Below are 16881 nucleotides of genomic sequence, written 5' to 3'. Positions count from 1 at the left end.
TGTGTAAGGCTTTAAGATGCTAAGGGGATTTCTATTATTGTAGAAAAAGAGAGTGCCCAGGCTATAGATTTGCCTTTCTGCTTAGCTAATGTCAAGGAGGAGAAAGTGTAATGTAGACTCTGGGTAATACTAATACCCCCCCCCTCCCACTGTACCCAAATGTGCCACAAATCCTTGCTTGTTGGGGCACCTCTGCCATATGCAGATACTGGGGAGTCGAAACGTCTCAGTAACGATCAGGCAGTGACTGCTGAAGGGTTTTTTCCTCCCTAATAATTTACTCCAAAAATAAACAAAGCTACCTGAAAATGCAATTAGAGGTTGTAAGGAACGTAACTACAAGCCACAGGTCCATGCACAAAATAAATTTCTGATGTAGTTTAAAAAACCAAACAAAACTAGAAAATAGGTTTTGGAGAATGGAATTTGTAGGAAACAAAGGAGAAAGGGTGAAAGGAGAGTAAACTTAACCCATCCTAGCGTCTTCCAAATGGCCCCCAAGTAGTTCTCCCTTCACTCATGCTACCAAGACCTCATGTGAGCTGTGGCTAGGTTGCCATGTGAAAAACGGAACATGGCACTTACTTCTTTAATGGTGACATAGGATCAATTTCAGCAGGTGTTGCTTATGTGTCAAGCAGTGCTTACTGAAATTCCCTCTTCTAAACAAACATTAAAGGGCATGAGCCTTGCCCTTTATTTCACCTGGCAACTCTAGCTATGGCAGATGGGCAGAAGTACCAACTATTTGCTCCAGCCCCCTGCAAAAGGAAGAAGCATCCATGTTGTCTAGCTGAATAATATAAATAGGATGTAAAACATGAAAAAGAATTTCTCACAACAAAAGCAGGGTTAGAGAACACACAAAACAAGGATTTTTTAAAATAAAAAAATATGATGGAAAATGTATTTTTAGCATAAAGAGAAAATATATTAAAGAAATGCTTTAAAAGGCCTGCATCCTTTACCAATATTATCAGGAATTTAAGCAATGTGTTCAAGAATAAAAAAACCAGAGCAAATTTAAAAGCTTTTAGTATAAAAGGAAGGGAAAGGCAGCCATAGAAAGACAAAAAGTATTCTTGTGGCATCTTTAAGATTAAATAATTTAATTTAGGATCAGTTTTTGTGAATTACAATCCCCATCCTTAGATTTCCTGTAGTTTTAAACAAACAAAACAAAACTGAAAAAAGGAGATGGCTTCTTCACCTTTAATGGTTCAGAAGCTCCTGCTTGTCACACAGCCAAGGAGTAAAGAACATCTGTTGAAATTCTCTCTTCTACACAACCATTAAAGGCACAGGAGCCCTCTCCAGTTTTCAGTCTGTCAACCCTACTTGGAAGTTGAAGGGCTGAAAATAGGTTCACATATGAGAAATTTGGTGATACTGTGCTCTAAATATCTTTTATTTGTTTATTTAATTTCCTGTGCTACTCCAAGAACAAGTCACAAATGTACAAAAGGAGGCTCCTATTCTCCTATTTCAAAGAGTGCTCCAGGCCCCCAACTACTTTGATCTGGCCACAGATACAGAAAAGCACAACTGTAACACTGGTCAAAGGGCTGGTTTAGAGAAAGAATTATTCTCTTGTGTTTTTCCTCAAAGCATTTCTTCCCTAGCCCTTCCAAACCAGCACCAGCAATTTTTAATGACTTTATCAGCAGGAGTCAATGCCCAATGTGCCACTGCTAAGCTTTTCAAAACAGTAGCTTACAGGCTAAGCTGCTAAAGCTCCATACTAAGGCCCTTTAATAAGCAGCTTGAGATTTTAAAATGCTAGCCATTTAACAGCTCAAACTTCATCTACATGTGTTGGACAGCCAATACTTTGAGTGACATCAAGCTGCTGCTTTAGGAAATAGAAATTAAAAGGATGTTTTAAGCAAAAACACTGCTTCAATGTTTCAGGAAATACGACCATTCATATATGATATGCTGCTACTGCCAAATGATGGAACTTTTGAACAGTAGAAGCAACTGCAAGATAAAATCCTCAACCTACAATGGGCAAAATTTCTCATTTCCCATGCCTCACTTACTTGCCACAACCTCATGCCATATACTCTTGACAACAGTTTTGACATAGTAGAATGCATGGTAAAAGACAGGGCTTTATGAACATCACCCACCAAAAGTAGCCATGGGGCTTTTCAAGAATCCCATATTCCCTCTGTGCTCCTTGCTCTCCCTACTATGATAATTTCAAATTGATTTTGCAAGCAGAATTGGTTACTTAGCTAGACATCTAGTAACTCCACTTCCACTATTATGTTGGCAACCTGGCCTACTGATGGTCTAGATTGCTCCTTCATAGACTGCCATGCATTTAAGCAGCCAAAATTGGTTGCATGTTTAGGTAAATGCTTCCTAAGCTTTGCTTCATTTCCTAACTGTCATGGCTGACAGGACATTTTTCTGCTTTAGGCAGAGTTGCAAATAGGAGGTTCCCCATCCCCTGGACATGTTATTTTGGAACACAAGGCAGGAAATCCCACAGGCTTCTCTCTCTGATGGAAAAATACAATAAAATACATCAAATCACAAAGTTTACTGCCCTTTCTAGACAGACAAAATATGCTGTCTGAGGCAGCCACCACACTGTACTTATTAGGACATGCCGTGGCAGATATGTATGAGATTACAAAAAGCTTTAAAATTCCTAGAATTTTAGTGCTCTTGCTTACCAATAAAATGTTAAATATCTTTCAGGGTGGGGGGAGGGGGAATACATGCAATGTCTCAAGAAAGATATAAATGCATTATGTCAGGTGATAACATATTAGCCTGTAAATATACAATAGAAGGAAACTTAGCATTTCCTGGTTGGTGCTGATGATTTGAATGAAATAAAAGCAGCATCCAAAAATCTTAAAGTTCATTTCACACACTTTCACAAAAAATGGATCAAAGCAGCACACACACACACCCCGACCAAACTTTTATCTTTAGCTCCTGATGTACACAGAATAGTGTGGGATGTTAATCTAAGTCTAAATATAATGTCTGGTTGAAATTAGTTCATAAATATACAATTGGCCCTTTGTATCTGCAGGGTTGCATTCTGGGTAGCACACCCCACCCCACAGATACCAAATCCCACTGTTTTTAATGGTGGCACCGCCGTTGAGGAGAATGGGATGGGGCTATCTGTGAATGCTCCGATCTCCAGATGGCAATCCCGCAGATAGAAAGGGCCAACTGTACTTTCTAGGGCAAATATATGCAGAAATCCAAAGTGTTTGTTTGGAAAGAACTCAAAGCAGTTGACAGACTGGGCTCAAAACCTTCCTTTAATCTTTGTTTTTGTATCTTTAGGTAACACATCAAATTTATGTGACTGTGATCAAACATGTTGAACTGTACAGAATAAAAAGCAGATAGACAAACACTGTAATTATAATATAATGACCTTCCACTTTCAGGCCCTGGTTGCAAATTCTAGTTTGGGAATCCTTGTTGCTGTTGTTGTTGCTATAGAATATTGCTAACTGTAAATAAGGCACACTATGCATTATGACAGATTATGAAGAGTAAGAACATCTCTGGGACTATTAAAGATTGCAAATGTATACATTAATTACAGCTCCCATATTGCCTAGAATTGCCATATATATTGTTGTGTGGGTTCAAGCTACTGGCAACTTATGGCAACCTATCTTGACATTTGCAAGCCAACATTTGTTCAGAGCGAGTTTGCCTCTGCCTTCCTCTGAGGCTCAGAGAGTGTGAAAAGTGGAGACTGCAAAGAAAAAAACTCACATTTTGGAAGAGGTTTTCAAATCATCTCTAGAAGGTTCAAAATGTTTTTCTTTACTTATACGAAGTTTTCCTGACCTGGTTGTTTCTTTTCACGTGTGCATATTGTACGTTTTGAATTACTATAAGCCTGGTGAAACATATTTAGCTGCTCTTCTTTTTTGTAGTAAAAAAGAACCTATCCCTAGCCTTTCCATACTAATTTTTCTCTGGTATGATATTTTCTATTAAAGAAATAATGCCCAGGAACACATTTACTTTGTTAAATGAGGTATACTTTTATTGTCACTATCAAGTTCTATTTCCCATTCCTGCACAGAAGGGGGAAATACAGAAGTTAGGAGAGAAATTTGAGAACAGAAGCAGAAGACTGAAAGGGAAAAAAGGCTGGCTACAATAGGATATCCTTTTGTCTTGCTATAGGTCTGTCATGTGAATGAGCAACTGCAGAAAGCTGTGTGAATGAGAGCTGAGCTGAGCTCCAGGAAATTTCCTCCATCCAGTCAGCCAGAGCATATGTTGGCATGGTTCATCTTCCCCTTTGATCAAAGATTTAAAGTGAAAAAAAAATCAATTGGCAGCAGAAAGGGGGGGGGAACATGGCTCTAAAGTGATTGGCTCCATTCTTCACACCCAATATTTCTCCCTCAGACTCCAGCATAGAGTTCAGTCACATAAGCCTTGCTGGGCCAAGTAAGGTCTGGACCAACCTTGGAATCTACTGGGATCCAAAGTATTCCAACAGAGACCACCATTAACACACAGCCTGGATGTCTTGCAGTCAGTGGTTGAGTCCATTTTTGTTTTCTCACATTAGCCTCAAGGGATGATATTTCCTGGGTCCTGGACCACGAGCAGCTGGTGGCCCAACAATTTAAGGGAGGTTGGAAATAAAGCAGAATCAAAGATTGTGGAAATATAGGATCAAGAAATGAAGCAATAGAGTGACTGATTGAATTTTATGAGGCCAACAGTTCATTCATCACGAACACATTCTTTAGACAACCAAAGAGGCAACAGTATACATGGACGTTATCAGATTGCCAATACAGAATTCAAATAGACTACAGTACATCAATTGAAGCGGGAAATGAAAAAGCTCAATTATTTCTATAAAAATAAGACCAGGAGCAGACTTTAACACAGACCATGAACTGCTAGTATCAGAAATTAGAGTAAAGTTAAAGAACAGTTAACCAACCATTGTGGCTAAGTACACCCTGAACAACATCCCTATAGTATATAAAGATAATTTAAATATCTAATTGACCAGGAATCAGAAGAACTCTAGACCAAAGCCAGGGACATGATGAGAGAGGAAAGCAAAAATACATTATCTGCAGCCAAAACATACTTCTGGGAGGCCTCAGTGGAAACTCTTCAAACAGTTAAGGACAGCTGAGAAGCAAAAGTAAAAGGTGACAGACAGAATTAGGGTCAGGACTGTGAACACAACTGTTCAATGACTTGTGTGCAGGGACAAACAGAATAACAATCAATGTAGAGAAACAGGTGAAAACAAAAAAAGGTAGAGCAAGAGATCTCTTCCACAAGATCTGAGAAATTAAAGGGAAATTTAAACCAAGAATGGAAATAATATATATGATCAAGGAGAAATAAAAGCCAAAGGAAACAATACATTGAAGAACTATATAAAAGAGATGAAAAGATGAAAGGAAGAACCATTTGATGATGAACCTCCAGTTTTAGAAAATGAAGTGGAAGCTGCACTCGGAGCACTTGGGGAAATAAATCACTAGAAACAGATGGCAAATCAATAAACCTGCTTCAAGCTACACAGTCACAATCTATTCTACATTCACCATAAATTGAAGTCAACTTGATCTAGTTAACAACAACAACAACAAAAAGATGTGTTAAAAAACAGATGCAGAGGAATACACGAATAGAAAGAAAGCAAGAGCACCTTTACAAAGAATCTTGAAGAAGTAGAAGACCTCTAAGATAGGATCTTCACAAGGATAACATGGATAATCTGGGGATAATATTGGAAGTTTGCAGCTGGTGCACTTTCAGTTTAGAAATTAACATTTCTGGGAAAAAAGAATAAGAAAATATTACTGCAGAAGCAGAAAAACAATGTCATGGGCTTTAGGTACTCTATAGGTAAGTTCTCATGATCTACATCCACACCTGGAAATCAATCAGGCCCTAAACTCTAAGAGGTCAAAAAGGTTACTTCTCCAAGTTCTCCAATCAAGTGCCACCACTGGATTTTTTTTTTTTTTTTGGTCTATTCCCAAATAACCATGCAGAAAATAAACTGTAAATAAAGCCCTCATGGAAAATTCTCCTCTTTGCCAGTATTAACTCAGCCACAGCTTGTGTATGGATGGCATAAACTATAAAGCATAATAACCTGGCTGAGACTCAAATAACATACCTAGCATAAGCTTAACTGAGTGCCAAGCAGGAATGGCTTGTACAATTAGAACATTTCCTTACTGTTTTGCCTATACTACTGCAAGGGAATTTCCACTTGAAGTCTGACAACCTGAAGAAACTATCTGCATATAAGGAAAAATGTGCACGCACCTTATGGGTGATTTAGCTGGCCAAAAGTAGATACTGATCTGACTGGTGCAGCTTGAAAATCTGCCCCAACACTGAATGCTCTTTCTTAAGCATGGAATTCTGCAGAGTCATTGGAGTTTATCACACACTTTGAGTTCCACTATGCTCCTGTAGCCCCAACATCACCAATCTGCGATGGGAGCCCCCTGGCGGGATCGCGTCTGGCGCTATTAAAGTGGAACGCTTCCATTTTCATCATAGAAGCATTCTCGTAATTGTTAGGAAAAAGGCTCTTTTTAAATAACGATTTGATCCGTTAATAAAAAAGGGCCCTTTTCCTAACAATTATGAGAATGCTTCCATGATGAAAATGGAAGCGTTCCGCTTTAATAGTGCCAGGCGCAACCCCAGCAGCAGGCTCCCGTCACAGATTGGTGACGTTGGGGCGACAGGAGCATAGCAGAACTCGAAGTGTGTGATAAATTTCATTGAAATGAAGTGTAGCTGGTCCGGCCCTGCTGTTAGGCTAAAACAACTAATTCTAGGTGTCATGAAAGGGCAACAAATTTCAAATGTATTTTATTATTAAATCATTTTTACTCCCCTCCCAACAATTCAAGAAAATACCACTGAGCTGCTATGGCTGTCTAACTTGCCCTTAAAACAGAGACAAAACTCCTTTCTCCCCGAGAAAACAAAATGTTTTTGTTGGTGGTGTTGCTTTCAAATTGTTTTCCACTTATGATGCCCTAAGGTTGTTTCACTGGGTTATCTGAGGCTGAAAGTGTTTGACTCAGCCAAAGTCATCCCTCTGACCTGGATGTTCCTCAGCCTCATATTCCCAACAAATATTAAATCACCACTCCACTCTACCCTGTACCAATAAAGACTGGGCCAAATTCTTCAGTCAAGCACTAGTTCAGATAATAAGTGTTAGAAAATAACAAAAGGTAATTTGCACAGATTCTGTTCTGGACAGTGTCAGTGGTGATGTTTATTAATACACTTAGCAGGAGAACAGGATAACCTGGCCAAAACTTTTGTTTGACATAAAATCAGACAGCTTTCATGCAGTAGCTGGCCAGAAGATTTATTTCTTTAAGGATTCTAGATACCACAACACCGTCCTTTTGATTGTTGAAAGAGAGAGCGAGAGCGAGAGAGAGAAATACTGTTACAAAGTAAACTTTTTGGAACCGTTGGGAATGTTTTTCAATAAGCACAGAGGAAACGTATTACCTCTGTGGCTTAATATTGGAGGGGTTTTTTTTGCCCCAAATGTTGCTTTAGTAAACCTTTGTGAGAAATGGATACAAGGAAGCCAACAGAAGAAAATGAGTGACAGCAGGACAGTAAAACAGAACCATGGATAGAGTTTGTACTCATGTTACATAACTGTAGCACCACTTTAATCATCGTGACTTCATCCTATGGAATCCTTTTTGACACTGCACAACTTTAGCAGTTTGATGCCACTTTAACAGCCATGGCTACATCCAAAGGAATCCTGGCATGTCAAGCAGCAAAGTCTGAATGGGCATTCTGCTTGTCTTCACTTGAACGCAAGAGGACCTCCTTATGGTATCAGATGCATTTTACTGAGGCCCAATCATGCTGTGTTTTAAATTATTTGTTTTCTGGGTGGATTCAAAAATTAGCCTATTTCACCACAAGTAAATCTCACCCCAAATATCTATATCTAGATCCCAAATATCTATAGAACACCCAAGTCTATAAAAGTAAGTGATGATATTTTGTTTCACCTTGTTTGAGCCCTAAGTTCTTCAGGAGAGGGACTTCCGTCCCACTAGTTTTGCAGACTCATTTACTGGGATCAGAGAGGGCCTTTTCGGCAGCTTCTCTCTTTGGAATTGCCTAAGAAAGCAAGAATGCCCCCTCCCCTTTGCTCTTCTTCCACCAGGGCATAAAACATATCCTTTTCCATCTGGATTTTAGGAACTGACTTTGGGCTTTTAATAGTATGCTGCACTGTTTTGAGTGCATGGTGTACAGTTTAACGGATTTTAAATGCAGATGGTTTGTTTTTAAAATTACACACACACACACACACACACACACACAGAGAGAGAGAGAAAGAGAGAGAGAGAGAGTGTGTGTAATATAATGCAAATATTGCATAAATGAGAGCTGTGTGGTTTTCTGAAGTGACTAGAAACGTATTGATAATTCACACTTCCACCTAGGTATCCTCTAACCTACAATTCCTAATTAAAGGACTAGAATAATAGAATCCTAGAATCATAGAGTTGGAAGAGACAGATGGCCATCCAGCCTCTGCTTAAAGACCTCCAAGGAAGGAGACTCCACTACACTCAGAGGGAGTGTGTTCCACTGTCGAACTGCCCTTACTGTCAGGAAGTTCCTCCTAAAGTTGAGGTGGAATCTCTTTTCCTGGAGCTTGCATCCATTGTTCCGGGTCCTAATCTCTGGAGAAGCAGAAAACAAGCTTGTTCCCTCCTCAATATGACATCCCTTCAAATATTTAAACAGGCCTATCATATCAACTCTTAACCTTCTCTTCTCCAGGCTAAACATCCCCAGCTCCCTAAGTCGTTCCTCAATAGGACATGGTTTCCAGACCCTTCACCATTTTAGTTGCCTTCCTTTGGACACGCTCCAGTTTCTCAATGTCCTTTTTGAACTGTGGTGCCCAGAACTGGACACAATATTCCAGGTGGGACCTGACCAAAGCAGAATAGAGTGGCACTATTACTTCTCTTGTTATAGACACTATACTTTTATCGATGTAGCCTAAAATTGCATTGGCCTTTTTAGCTGCTGCGTCGCACTGTTGACTCATGTTGAACTTGTGGTCTACTTGGACTCCCAGATCCCTTTCACACATAGTTTCATTAAGCCTGATGTCCCCCATCCTATATCTGTGCATTTTATTTTTCCTCCCTAAGTGCAGTAACTTACATTTCTCCGCATTGAATTTCATTTTTTTAGCTTTGGTGCAGCTTTCTGGTCTATTCAGGTCATTTTGAATCTTGATCCTGTCCTCTGGAGTCTTAGCTATTCCTCCTAATTTGGTGTCATCTACAAATTTGATAAGTATGCTCCCAATTCTGTCATCCAGGTCATTGATAAAGATGTTGAATAACACTGGGCCCAGGACAAATCCCTGTGGGACCCCACTGGTCACTTCTCTCCAGGATGAAAAGGAGACATTGTTGAGTACCCTTTGGGTTCAGCCGGTCAACCAATGACAAATCCATGTAACAGTTACCTTGTCTAGCCCATATTTTACATGCTTGTTTGCAAGAATTTCATGGGAAACCTTGTCAAAGGCCTTACTGAAATCAAGATACAGTATACTATATCCACAGCATTCCCTTCATCTACCAAGCTGGTAATTTTATCAAAGAAAGAGATCAGATTTGCCTGGCATGACTTCTTTCTCTGAAACCCATGTTGATTTTCTGTGATTATGGCATTGCCTTCTAGATGTTCACAGACTCTCTGTTTAATGATCTGCTCTAGAATCTTTCCTAGTATTGATGTCAGACTAACTGGATGATAATTGTTGGGATCCTCTTTTTTCCCCTTTTTGAAGATAGGGACAATGTTTGCCCTCCTCCAGTCTGCTGGGATTTCTCCTGTTCTCCAGGAGTTCTCAAAGATTATTGTCAATGGCTCTGATATTACATTTGCCAGCTCTTTTAATACTCTTGGATGTAGTTCATCTGGTCCTGGAGACTTAAATTCATTTAGATTAGCAAGATATTTCTGTACTATCTCTTTACTTATTCTGTGCTGAAATTCCCCTATTCTGTCCTCTGCTCCATTATCCTCATGTTGAGCACCCTTTTCCTTTTCAGAGAACACTAAGGCAAAGAAGGTGTTGAGTAATTCTGCCTTTCTCTGTCCTCTGTTAGCATTTTGCCATCTTCTCCATGTAGTGGCCCTACCATTTCCTTGTTCTACCTTTTGCTGTTTTTTTATTGTTTTTAACCTCTCTAGCAAGCCTGAGTTCATTCTGTGCTTTAGCTTTTCTGACTTTACCCCTACACATGTCTGCTATTTCTTTGAATTCCTTTTTTGTGATTTCCCCCCTTTTCCATTTCTTATACATGTTCCGTTTAAAACTTAGCTTGGTTGAAAGTTCCTTATTCATTCATCCTGGTTTCTTGAGACACCTCCCATTTTTCTTTCTCGCTGGAACTGTTTGAAATTGTGCTTTCAGTATCTCCCTTTTGAGAAACTCCCATCCGTCCTGAACTCCCTTCTCTTTTAGTATTTCTGAAAACGGGATCACTCTCAATACTTCTCTAAGTTTACTGAAATCCGCTTTCCTAATGTCTAGAATGCCTGTCTGACTATGCCTGGCTTCTCTTTTCCACTGTATAACAAACTCCAGGAGAACATGGTCACTTCCACGTAATGATCCCACCACTTGCACCCCATTAACCAAATCATCCTTGTTGGTTAGGACCATATCTAAAATAGCTGACCCCCTTGTTGCCTCTTCCACCCTTTGGACCATGAAATTGTCATTGAGGCAAGTGAGAAATTTGCTATACCTTGAGGATTTGGCTGAGTTTGACTTCCAGCAAATATCAGGATAGTTGAAGTCAACCATCACTACTACATCTCTCCTTTCTGAGTGTGTAGACATCTGTTCTAGAAAGGCATAATCCAATTCCTCCATCTGACTTGGGGGTCTGTAGTAGACTCCCACCGTAACATCCTTGTTGCTTCCCTCCCCTTTAATTTTTATCCAGATGCTCTCTACCAGCTTCCATGATTGACGTCTTGCATCTCTTCACTGGTGTAAATATCTCTGACATATAGTGCCATTCCTCCTCCTTTCCTGTTTGGCCTATTTCTCATAAAAAGGTTATACCCCTCTATTTCTACATTCCACTTATGAGATTCATCCCACCAGGTTTCAGTGATGCCTATTATATCATGTTTGCTTTTTTGTACAAGGAGTTGAAGTTCATCTTGCTTATTTCCCATGCTCTGTGCATTAGTGTAGAGACATCGAAAACCATGGGTCCCCTTTATTTGCTGCCTGTACAAGTCTTTTTGCCTCCCACTGTTGCACTATTGGTCTTGTTTCCTCTATGTCAGTTTGACTATTTTCTCCAGCCCTTTTGCCTTCCTTAATATTTTCTCCCTCCCTCACAAAACTCAGTTTAAAGCCCTCCTGATCAAATTCTTGACACTGTTGGCAAATACTTTTCTTCCAACTGGCATGAGATTCAACCCGTCCGTTGCAAGTCCCTCCTCATGGAACCGCAGCCCATGATCGAAGAATCCAAATCCTCCTCAGCGGCACCATCTGAGGAGCCAGTTGTTTACATCCGCTATTTTCCTCTCCCTTCCTGGACCATGCCCTTCAACTGGCAGAAGAGACGAGATGACAACTTGTGCATCCATTTCTTTCAGCTTCCTACCAAGAGCTTCGTAATCCCTTCTGATGTTCTGAAGGCTGTGTCTTGCAGTATCATTGCTTTCCATATGGACCAAAAGGTACATTCTGGAGGTACATTCTACCGCCAGAATGTACATCTGCACATTTAAAAAAATGACATCTGTACAAGTGTGTCACTTGTACCCTTCTGTTGGACAACTAAGCAAGCTACAGAATGACTGAAAGGGCTTCCCTGCTTTTCGTTCAAATTGGCTACACTAATCATTCCTCATTCAGACCTGTGCAAATGCTCCCAAAACTGGTGTTTAAAAATTTAAGGAAATATTCTTAGTGTATAGTTGATGAAATCTCATTGGAGGAGGGGAGTTCTTCACTCTTTGAGTTGGACAGTATTCCCCCAGGAGGTAGACCATGGTTATATACCTCCTGAAGGGTCAGATGAAGACATTGTGCTGCCTATTGCAGAACAACAGGTGTTTCCCATTTGCCTTCTATCCAACTCAAGATGCAAATACCTTGTAACTCAAAGGGCAAATAGCCAATGGCATTATTTTGGCATTTCAGGCACAAAAATCCTATAAACATCTCTTTTCCTATTTGACCCCCCCCCCCATTACTATAATAATAAAATTAAATTATCAACCATTTGTTTTCTACCCCATTAGTATCCCAAATGGTAGGGTGGATCCTGACTTGTTAGATGTTCTCCCAGTATCCCATGTGCTTAATAACAGGCCAGTGCTAGCCTCATGTCAGTTGCGAAAGGAAGGAGAGGGTGGAAAGGGATTACAGAAAGAATATAAAAAGAGACTCTGGTGCAGGTGGTCTTCTTCAGATTAGGTTAGAAAGGTTTGGTGTTCTGTAGCTCCTTTGCATACTAGCCCCATGGGCCAGGTCAACAACTCCATCAGTTCTGTGGAGAGTTTATGTCCAATTCTTTTAATGTCCAAAACTTGGATTAAAATTGTTGTTGCTGTCGTGTGCCTTCAAGTCATTCCTGACTTACCCCGATTTGTTCAGATGGGGTTTGCTTTTACCTTCCAATTCCTATGAGAGAGTGTGACTTGCCCAAGGGCAGCCAGTGGATTTCCATGCTCTCCCCAGTCACAGTCCAACACTTAAACCATTACATCACACTGGCTCTATGGTTTAAAATACAATGTAATTTCCATTTTGCAAAGCAGAAAAGTTCTGACAACAGCAAAAGTGAAAACAAAACTAAAAAAATGATTCTGGCTCCATTTGCTCACAATGTGCAAATAAAGCTTCAGCAGTTTTATCTGTGTTTTGCCAGGAGTACTGTAAAGAACCTTTCACATTACAACTTGAACTGAATGAAGAAATATAGGAGTAAGCAAGCTGCAAAATGAGATTTTATGTTTATACAAACTCCACAAAGACATAACTTCAGGGTTTTTAGTACTAGGATTACACAAACATTATTGAATTCATTTCAGTATAAAATTCTGCACTTCATATAAACCTAAAAAGAGTAAATTTTAAATAACATTTCTTTCAGTTCAAATGTGAACACCCATAAAACTCTAAAACCTAATACTTTTTACTTAAATGAAATGGGTTTTTCCTAGTATCTTCATAAAGCTACAGTCAAAATGAACTTCAGTCAAAATAAACACCATAAAATTAAAACAACAACCGGTGGTTATGGTAGGAAAAACTTGTTCAAGAAGGACACATAATGGCTGCATATGAAAATGCATATAATTAACTTCCATTGGTGAGAAAGTCTAGCTTCAGAAGCATTCAAAGACTTTACAAGTACAACAATGCTGGCTGTGATTTTAATATCACCATGAAAATGTATAAGCAGTTCACCCACTTGGTTGTATCACATAAGAACAAATAAAAAAAACTTTCCCTGTGTCGGAGATCATTATCAGAGTTTTTGTTCTTTTTCATTTATCTTTCTCAATCCATGACTGTTTTGTGAAAAAAATCATTTTGGCAACAACAACAACAAGCCCTTCTCATCTGCCCCAGAAACAATGGTTTGTGCAGAACAATGTTTTGTATGCAAAGAATTGGGTTTTGTGTAAAAAGCAAGGTTTTTTTTTATGACAACCAATTTTCATATAAAAAAAGTTCAAATAAGCATGCTCTGCCACTTCATCATTTTTTAAAATGTTGTGTTTTAGCTTGTCAAGATGCTCTGGCTTGTTGAGGATCAGAAAAACTGTGATTTTTCATTACTTCTCTTCATGGATAGCAACCATCCCTAAAATGGGTCCTTCATAAACTTTGGACTAGAACTCCCATCATCCCTGACCATGTTGGCTGGGACTAATAGAAGTGATAACTCAAAATATCTGGTGGGATCAAAGTTGTGCAAGACAGATATATAGGCTTCCTCATCGACTCAGAACACTTGACTAGTCAAAGTTTTTAAATGGCCCTTGCATGGCCCCTTTCTAACACACAGCTGCCAAGCGTCATGGCTGGCAGATGCATCTGAATTGGATAATATGAACAGCTGGCACGACTCCACTTCCACTTCACACACCATTAAACATATTATAAAGTTTCTGCAAGGATCTCTCTTGACATGTATCATTCCTTTGCTAAAAATCTGGGAGTGCTATTGCATTGCTTAATTTCAAAATAATTCAAAATTCTTTGCATGATTTGTGAAGCAACATATTTAGAGAAATGGTTGCAGCAAGACAGTATTGGAACAATGGAGACAGTACTGGGAAAATGCAGTCTTTGCAGGACTGAGAAATGAGAAGGAGGGAAGCTAACTCCTTCAATATCAAATATGTTATGTATCATACTTTGAAAACCTCATGATAGGTTCACCTTAGGGTCACCATAAGCCAGAAACGACTTGAAGGCATACAAGACTTCAACAATAGACTTCAAGAACTTGGTCAATCTGTAGTTTCGTATCTAAGCATTTAGCAAAATACATTATCTAAGAGGATTAAGTGGCCATATTCTTGGTCACCCAGCATTTGTAGTACATCTGTTCTCCAGAGAGAAACAGATGTGGATTTTGTTTTGTTGGTCATTATTAATATATTTACTAGCTTAAGCTAATTAATTTCTCCCCTCCCAGTCTCACAGAAGAATGGCAGCCTTTTTGTGATCCATGGTTACTTCTAATAGTGTTTAATTACTCTACATTGGAATATTAGACAATAGCTTTAAGAGACTGGAAAATGTCAAAGACTAGTTCAGCAGCACCCACAGCATCAAGAACAGACAGGTGCAGCAACAAACCACACCTTTTCCCTGTTTGTTATTCAGACTCTGGTGTAAAATCAAACTAGAGTAGATGAACCAAGTTGACAGAATTTATGTAACTGCTGACTTACTAAATTCCCATTGATACAGTGGGTCTACCCCAGTTAAAACTAAAAAATGTATTTAGGTCTACTATTTGCCCTTAATGCAGAATTAAATAAAATAAATCCCTTGTTCTTAAGTGGAATTGACTTAAAAGTTACTGTTTATTCTGTTATGATTTCTGGAACTGCTTTACAAGTTTGATTTATCTTGCTATTCCATCTTAAATATATCACCTCTATATGATTCATATCAATTTAGGTTTTTTTAGGTAAAAAGCCTAGGGCAGTAGCCTCTTTTAACAGGAAGTAAAAGGTCTCTTTTTATTATCTAAATCTTGGACAAAAATTACATATTAGAGATGCTGGTTGTAAAAAATACAGGAACCCTTCAGTCTGCCTGATCTTACTGTGGTAACCTTGTGGCAGACTGAGGTGTACTGAAGAGTCCTGTATTTTTTTATGATGAACCTTCCATATGACTATCCTAAAAGAGAGCAGGCTAAATCAATTCACAAATGTTTAAATGGAGTGTTTTAAAAGGATTGTAAAGTATCTCGTGATTAGCTATGAGTGTTTACATTTACACAGCATCTTCCCAATATGGAACAAAAACAGATATTTATGTAGAAATTCTCACATTACATTGGTATACTCCCTCCAACCCCCGTACGCCTTCATTGCATGAGCAGAAAAAAGTAGCATGTGAACTTGGCTCAGGATACAATGACAAACTGAAAAGGGAGAAAGCCATAACAAAGTGTTAGCTGCATGACACTTGTTATTCCACAGCTGGCTATAAGATTTGTGTGCAATGGTCACGAGGGCATTGTTCCCAATGGAATGTGCACTCTCAAGCAACAAGGAGTAGAAAAAGTCAACACATATGTGCCGTTCCACTACTATAATTTACATCCAATCATATAAAAACAATGCTCGGATAGAAGTTTTTGAGTAAAACAAAAATATCCATGAGAGTCGGCTAGTTCCAGAGTTCCTATGAAAGAAACTCTGCTTCCCAAATGTTCTCATGGAAGGAAGAAAGGGGCATTTTAGTCAATTCTACCTTCCCCTTACAGCCGCTTGCACTTCCTTGGATGGTCCAGAATCATGAAAGAGGAGATGGGCAGAAGTATGCAAGAGGAGATTACAGAAAATAATCTCCTGGCTTCCTCGGCAGGAGCCTATTAACTCACAGAAGGTACAAAGAGGGATCAGCACATATCTGACAATGTGAAGCAAAGGAGGAAAAGAAAATGCCATACATCGGAACACTTCAGCCAATTTCAAATACATGCTCTCCTGCATGAAAATGTACCCAACTTGGGGGGGGGGGAGCCATTTTTTCTGTTTGCCAAGAATAAAGGAGCTCCCTGAGGAACTTTCCTATTCTAAAAGCACAAGGATTTGACATGAAATACACCTTATTTAAACCAGCATTTCCACCTCTTAATTTTTACCATGTAAGACACTTTTATATGTACTCTAGTAGCAAGAATTAAGATTCCTGTTGGCAGTTTAAAGAGTAACATTTTTATCCTGGATAAGTGTTTGTAGACTACAGACTGCATAGAGATTCTGCCTAACAACATGGTGGCACAGTGGTTAAATGCCAGTAGTGCAGCCACGAAGTCACAAACCATAATGTTGTAAATTCAATCCCTACCAGAGGCTCAGGGTCAATGCAGCCTTGCATCCTTCCGAGGTCACTAAAATGAGAACCCAGCTTGTTGGAGGCAATTAGCTTACAGTTGTAAACTGCTTAGAGACTGCTCAGTGTGGTATGAAGTGGAACATAAATGAAGCTGCTATTGCTATTTCTGTGTTTCTCTCTAACAATATATATAATATAGAAACAACGATGCTTGTGAAATTGAGCAG

The 16881-nt window shown here is 39.2% G+C and overlaps 1 protein-coding gene across 8 annotated transcripts in view; it reads right to left on the bottom strand.

Annotated features, from left to right (window-relative positions):
• The window catches only part of MYLK (myosin light chain kinase), a 295320-nt gene that overhangs the window by 52747 nt on the left and 225692 nt on the right, over positions 1 to 16881 (bottom strand). The window lies entirely within an intron of this gene.

Source organism: Sceloporus undulatus, chromosome 1, assembly GCF_019175285.1.
Source record: "Sceloporus undulatus isolate JIND9_A2432 ecotype Alabama chromosome 1, SceUnd_v1.1, whole genome shotgun sequence".
Lineage (NCBI taxonomy): Eukaryota > Metazoa > Chordata > Lepidosauria > Squamata > Phrynosomatidae > Sceloporus > Sceloporus undulatus.
Note: the sequence above shows the minus strand (reverse complement) of the source record. Positions and strands in the feature narration are given on the sequence as shown.